We start from the raw sequence: 7,473 nt of genomic DNA on the forward strand, positions 1-7,473 counted from the left end.
GGTCTATCCGTGGGCTGCACCTCCCCTTGGGGATTAGTCTGGGCCCTTCCATAGGTCCGGGATACCCTAGGTTAAAAAAAAAAAAAAAAAAAAAAAGACCAAAATGCTTAATACAGTCCAACAAAGTTACCTTTGAAATAATAATTTTGTTAAAAGATAAGAATACATATTTAAAATTTTCGGAAAAGACAAAATTTTATGGGTTCGTCAAAATCCCACTAAGGTCATTTTAATGCAGGCTTTATTTAAGTCTTATTTTATAGAATCTTGTAGTGGGTGCTTTCTCCCAAACAATGTGGGTCGTCGAGCATGATACGTACTCGCGTCTATGTACATAATTAGTCTACCCATGTTACGTTTACTCACACTTTGTTTGTATTATTGTTTATTATTCCTTGTTACTTTGTTTTTTTTTTTTTTTTTTTTTTTGTCACTGGACGCTCTCTGGAATCCCGGAGGAGTCGAATCCGTGTGCCTTGGGATCCAGTTCACTCTAGTGTTTTACCACTAGGCTATTCTGTCTCGGCTTGTTACTTTGTTTTAACTATCACTTATACTATACGAAGCTATCTTTTTTCTTTCTGAACCCCATCCAATCGCTCACATCGATAATAAACTGCGACCAATGACTTTCCACGGCATGACCTTGCCTCTGTTAGTCTCCCATGTGCTTCTGCTCATGATGATGAATTTTTGTGGCGAGTTGATAATGTAAAACTAGATGCTTTTTCCACAAAGCTCACGTGGGAGTCATTGAGACCAAGAGCCCCTATCCAACTTTGGACAAGTAATGTTTGGTATAAGGGAGCTATTCCACGCCACGCCTTTCACTTATGGGTTACCCACTTGAACAGGCTCCCTACTAGATCAAGACTCAAGGCGTGGGGTTTACAGATTCAAACAAGTTGCTGCCTTTGTGATCGGTTTGAAGAAAATAAAGATCACATCTTCCTCAGGTGTGAAGTTAGCCAGCATCTATGGGCCATGATCATCAGAAGGCTACGGTACAAAACTCTCTCCTTTCACTCTTGGAATGCTTTTTCTGATTGGTTGGGATCAAAGGATTCAATCTGTCCAACAACTCTAAGAAGACTTGTTGCTCAAGCAGTTATCTACTCTTTGTGGCATGAGAGGAACAATAGGCTGCATAACAACATCTCCTCCTCTTCAGAAGTCATCTTTAAACTACTTGATCGCAGAATCAGAGACGCCATTCTCACTCGTAGGAACCGTAAGAAGTTCAAAAACCTTCTTGCTAAATGGTTAACTTTTGCCTAACAGCAAGGTGATCAATTAGCACTATTTTCTCAGGTTATCTCCATGTTTTATCTTTTTTGCCATGAAGCTTGTTCCTGACCTGTCTTAAACTCTTTGTAATATGCAAACTGCCCATTCAAGTAATGCAATTCAAATTCTTAGCAAAAAAAAAAAAGATTAGATCGAATACACACTTATCATTTGTATTATACAGAAACTTATATAGTTTGTCAAAAAGTCATCAATAACTCCTAATTCATGCTACGGAGCTTAGAGCACCTCCAATGGAAGTTTTACCCATTGGAATTCTAAATATGAATATGTATGTATGTATATATTGTATATGTGTATGTATATATTAGGGTTTACTAAATAATGTAGAACCCTTACTCCAATGGGTAGAACATCCCATTGGAGGTCTCTTATTCTCATGCATGTAAAGATTTCTACAATCATTACAAAAAGAGAAACATAATCCTATAGTGCTATTCATACGTAGAGAGAGAGAGAAAGAGGATGAGCTTTGCCTACCATTTACCAATATGTTTTAATTAGCCTTTGGTGCGTTGGCCAATTCTGGTGTTAGGTTTAGATGACTTAGGTATGCTACTTTCACGTAGTCGGTAGGTTTGGCCATTCAGATATATTTTCGTATTTATTTTAGGGGTTTTCGTTGTTACTTTTTCTGAAAAATGAATTAAGATCGAAACAATTACTGCGGAATTAAGTTAAAAAATTCTCGACTGCAGAGTACTAGAGAAATTTAAAATTACAACTATTTCCTCTGTTTCAGAAAGTTAAAATACCAGTGGTCTAAAACTAAAGAAAATTAGTATTCGTAGAAAACAATATATTTTATCATTAAAATTTAACATGTTTTGTGTGAAAGACAAACATATATTAAAAAAGCAGAGAAAGAATTGTTTAGGATTTTTTTTCAAAATTTAGATTTTATTATTTAGGTTGTAGATATCAACATTACATAATTAATACATAAGGAAACCATATGAAATTTCACAAGTTCTAAAAAAGTTAATATATATTACTTCATCTGAGAAACCCTAATTAACTGTGTATTCCGACATTTTTCTAACGCTCTATTTCCAAGATGTAACACACAAGTTTTTATCAACTTACTATTGAAAAAAGTACAGAAGTGTTATTTTCATCAAATTAAAAATGTTGAAGAAATTTGCCACACAACAAACTATACTACTTAATTTAGTTTTTATCAAAAAGTCCAACTCATATTCTCATACCTACATTTTACTAGGATAGGATTACACTGTGATAGTAACACATTAATAATAGGGAAAATTTCATTTAAATACCCGAACTAAATTTCAATAAGCTTTTTAATACCCCAACTATTTGTCTACCCAGATTAATATGCCATCTATTTATTTTACCCAAATTAATACTCTAAATATGAATTGTGTTATCATTTTACAGTGTCGAGTTAACTGAGTTAAATGTCACTATAAACGGAGTTAAACGGACGTTTATTTGCTGTGAACTCACTAACCATGGTTAAAACGAGACCTATATTATAAATCCCCAATTATAAACCCTAAATTAGTAAATCGAGCTCTCATAGCAATGAAAAAGATGAATCCTAGTGGATCTTCATTTAGCTCCAACATAAGCAGTGGAGGAACCCAAGAAGTGAGACAAATGAAATTGAGAAGCTGAAGCAGAGCTTGCATTGAGCATTGAAAAGAAGAAGCTTTGTCGACAGTTTGTGATAATATCACGGATTGGATTTGTTTATGTCACTGTTGTGATTATCAATGCTCAAGTAATTTGTAATGGTTTTAGTTGTAGTGTTATGAAAGGATTGAAATATTTTGTTGCTGTGTTCGGACTGAAATGTTGTTTAGTTGTTATGTTTAGTAATGAAACGCTAGTTTGCTTCTAAAAGGTGTTAAAAAAAAAAGTAATTGATAAAAGTGAGCTTACACATTAAAAAAAAGAAACAAGTAGAGTTTACAGACAAACAAAACAAAGTACTATATTGAAAACGCTTCCTACTTGCGTGGCTTTGGACCATGTGAAGAGCTTCCTCCAACCTCTCTTGAAGTACCAAAACATTCAAAAACACGGTCAGAGAAGGGGCACATGTACACTCCAACACCTCTTGGCACTGTCACTTTACGTGATTGTCCTCTTCCTGGAGGTCGTCCACGACGGCCGCGTCCACGACCAGTAGGTACAGTAGATGGTGGTGGCTGAGATTGTATCCGTGTAGTTGGTTGAGGAGCAGTGCTTGCAGGCTGAGTTGAAGCTTGTGATTGATTGGGAGTAGATTGTTGATTTGAGGGCTGTGATAGACTAGTCTTGCGCCTTTTTGGTGGGTTAATGCATCCATCAACCTGTTATGGTGAAGATTGTAACATGTTCAAAACATCTCACAAGCAACTAAAAAAAACAGAGGAACTAATAGTCTTACTTGTATCTTACGAGGTCTTCCACGTTTGCGTGCTGGACCTTGGACAACAAAAGCATCTTCTTTACATGTTCCACGATTGTGTCCAATCTTCTTACAGTTCCCACACATTATCGTCCTACCATCTCTTGTCACTCTATTTGGTTTGGAAGGAGACTCATGAGCTGCTTTTATCCTCTATTTCTTCGGTCTCCCTGACATCTTCCTAAAACCTGGAACTCCTATTGGATCTTTACCGGTTTTTGCCCAAAATATTTCTCCATTAACTGGTTTGATGTTGTCGCTGTAGTTCTCTATCCACACATCAGTATTGTAATAGGGATCTACATGGCTGCATTTAAAGGAATTACAAACATCAGTCTTATATTAGGGATCTACATAAGCAATGTTTTTACTTACTTCTCTGGCTGTTGGTGGTTGTCATTGATGACACATATCGCATGACAACAAGGTATCCCAGTTAGGTCCCATTCACGACAAGCACAATGGCGGAGACGAACACTGACCTCATACCCACAACTATGGAGCAGAACTTCGAACAAGTTGTCTGAACTTATAAATATAGTACAATACTTGCTCTCTCTTCGATTTAATTCTAGGACATCTGCAACCTTCTTCGGGAAAGGCATTATGCAAGCTCTTGCTTTCTTAAGTCTCCGAGAAATACGGATCATAGCTTGTCTCCTAATGCTTTCCAGCATGTTAATCAATGGTAGTTCTCTTGCTCCCTTGATAGTTTTGTTGAAACTCTCGGATAAGTTGTTACAAACCTGACCCGATCTGGCATTTCCCGAGAAGAAAGCAAGACACCAAGTTGTAGGATCAGCTGCCAACAAATCATCATGTGCGTGGATATCAAATGATTTCAGTGCTTCAATGTGCAAATCATACTCTCCCTTTGTTTTACTGTAAGCAACATTCCAAAAAAAAAAAGGGTTTGTAATCAAGATCTCCATATTTCTTTTTCCAGTTGCCATAGACATGCTTAGCACAGTTTTTGTGCTCAGCGTTTGGAAGAACAGTAGCAAGAGCCACTTTCAAACCCTGCATACAACACGAAATACAAAAAAAAATGTCAGACCTTATATTCCATATGTGTAAAGAGTAGCAATATTAGACTTTAAAACCCTAAATACCTTTTGTTTGTCTGAAATTAATAAAAGCAATTCCATCTCCTACACCCAAGTCTAAGTCAGCCGACAACTTCTTCATAAACCATTCCCAAGACTCCTTGTTCTCTCCTCTTACGACAGCCCAAGCAATCGGATAAATCCTGTTTTCCGCATCCCTACCCACTACTGATAATATCTCTCCCTTCAACTCCCACTTTAAGAATGCACCATCAAGGCCTATTAAAGGCCTGCAACATTTCTTCCAAATTCTTCGTAGTGGTTCAAAGCAGATATAGAAGCTTTCAAATACATTGATTCTATCCTTCTCGACAGTCACAATCTCCGTAGTAACATTTTTGTTACTTCTTTTTAACTCAGCCTCATAGTCCCACAGCTTTGCAAACTGCTGTTTCTGAGTATCTAACACCATATCTAATGCAATTCTTCTCGCTTTTCTGCATTTATATATAGAAACTGATATGTTGTACCTGTGCATCAGCTCATCTTTGATGTCAAAGCTCCTTATTTCAGGTCTTCGTCTTGTCTCTTCTTTGAACAAACGTGCAATAGCTCCCTGCTGGAGCATCCTTGCTCTTCCTGTTGGCAGATGATTATGATTGTCCTCATATAATTTGACCATCCATTTCCTAATAGTGAGCAATATATTCTCCATTTGCACTTCTCGTGTGTGCATATTACTGCATACTTTGTTGGTTGCCACTTATTCAACTTCACATCATACTGAGTTTTCAACACATACCTCAGTAATTGATCCTTGAACTCATCCCCCTTTGTGAATGTTTGCATCAACCATAAGTAAGGAGGCTTATCATAACCAGCCTTGCTTTTTCCTTTAAAGCTTCTTCCACGGCCATCCTTCTTCTGCCAGTTATGCCATTCTTCATCAGTATCTTCAGGAGAATCTGAATATTCACCAGTGGGAATTGGTTTCTCAGTTTCGACTTCACTATCAGCTGCTTCATCGTCGTCAATATTCACCGCAGGTGGTGCTTCAAAAAGGAGTGTAAGCGTCTCAGTTTCCACTGATTCAAAAAAGTTTCCAAACCGTGGGTCAGGTTCTCCTTCAGCTAAAATGTCAGACTCGTCCTGTGATTGTACTCCACCTTCTTCCTCTCGATGAACTTCTTCCGCTATCTCTTCTTCATCAGTTTCTGCTTCAGGGTTATCCCCATCACTTTCTTCTTGTTCTTCTCTATCATCAGCATCACTATCTTCTTCATCATCAGCCTTCTCACCATAGGTTAAATATAAGATGGAATCAAAACCGCGTTCACGTTTTCCGTAACCTCTCTTTCGTATACGATCGAAAATAAGTATACGGTTTATACTCAGAGTATTAATTTAGGTAAAATAAATAGATGGGGTATTAATCTGGGCAGGTAAATAATTGGGGTATTAAAAAGCTTATTAAAATTTAGTTTGGGTATTTAAATGGAATTTTCCCTTAATAATACTCTTTCTATTTCATAATACAAGGAGTTTTTTTTTTCAAAATATAAATTGTTCACATTTCTATGTAATTTTTTTCATTTATTAAGTATAATGTAGCCAACCAAATTATATATATTTTATGATTAGTTCAATTATATTTAATATATATATATATATATATATTAAATGCTACCTTTAAAATAATATTTTAAAATTTGTGTGTTTTAGCTAAATCTACCAATATCTTAAAACAAAGAGAATACTAAAATTGTGACTGAATAACAAGTCAAGTGAGATGAAAAAAGTTAAACTAAGGAGAAAAAAATAAAAGTGAAACCCAACATAAATCTTTGTTTTCTCTATTAATCTAGAAAACAAGTTACTTCACTTTATTTCTTTTTAGCGTAACTTGGCTGAAAACATATTTGTTTTCATTGGATAAAAACATAATTATTCAGCTGAAATTTCTTTACTCTACTTTGTTAACACTAAACATGTCATTGAGTTACATCCTAATAGAAAAGGTGTTTGGTGATCAACCCTAGCTGGCATACTTAATTTGTAAGAATAACAACTTTTAAAAAGTGTTGAGAAAATAATACTTTCAGAAAAAGGTTATTAGTTATAGTTTCCCTACCACTAAATTATGTGTTCCTTAATTTTGACTTCCATCTTTCATATTTTTGATATGCATCATTGTAGAATACTTATTTTTTATCATAATTATTAGACAAATTAAAAATGACGTGTAAGATGATTTATACAAATACAGAGACACAAGTGTTTAACACAAAAGCGTTCAATAAAGAACATATAAAACCTTCAGCTTAACACCTCAGTATTATACTGGCCATCATTTCTAAGCAAATAAAAAAAACATGTGTAAGATCATTTATACAAATGCAGGGACACAAATCTTCAATAAAGAACGTATAAATCCTCCAGCTTAACACCTTCGATGAAGACTGGCTGATTTTGAATCCACGTCAAGATAGCTTTAATTCGTGTAAGTGATCATTCCTAAAAAAATTTAAAAGCATTTTTTTTTGTTACAAAACACTGTAGCAGACAAATTGAAACTAAACAATACAGGGTAGAAGAAGAAGAGAGCAACACCTATAAAGTAGAGATCAGGCAGGAGCTTGACCGAGAAGAATACATTGCCAAATGGGGATGTATTTTTGATGAAACATGAGACCACACTGT

General features: G+C 35.6%; 1 long non-coding RNA gene across 1 annotated transcript; it reads right to left on the bottom strand.

The window, feature by feature from the left end:
* Window positions 1-3,045: 3,045 nt before the first annotated feature.
* On the bottom strand, window positions 3,046-7,218 carry LOC106363953. The gene is made up of 4 exons (XR_001273094.3): window positions 4,840-7,218; window positions 4,103-4,747; window positions 3,707-4,034; window positions 3,046-3,629 (listed from the first exon to the last, which is right to left on the bottom strand). It is a non-coding gene; the product is annotated as an uncharacterized LOC106363953 (long non-coding RNA).
* Between the last annotated feature and the right edge of the window lie 255 nt (window positions 7,219-7,473).

The sequence above is a fragment of the Brassica napus genome, chromosome C9, assembly GCF_020379485.1.
Source record: "Brassica napus cultivar Da-Ae chromosome C9, Da-Ae, whole genome shotgun sequence".
NCBI lineage: Eukaryota > Viridiplantae > Streptophyta > Magnoliopsida > Brassicales > Brassicaceae > Brassica > Brassica napus.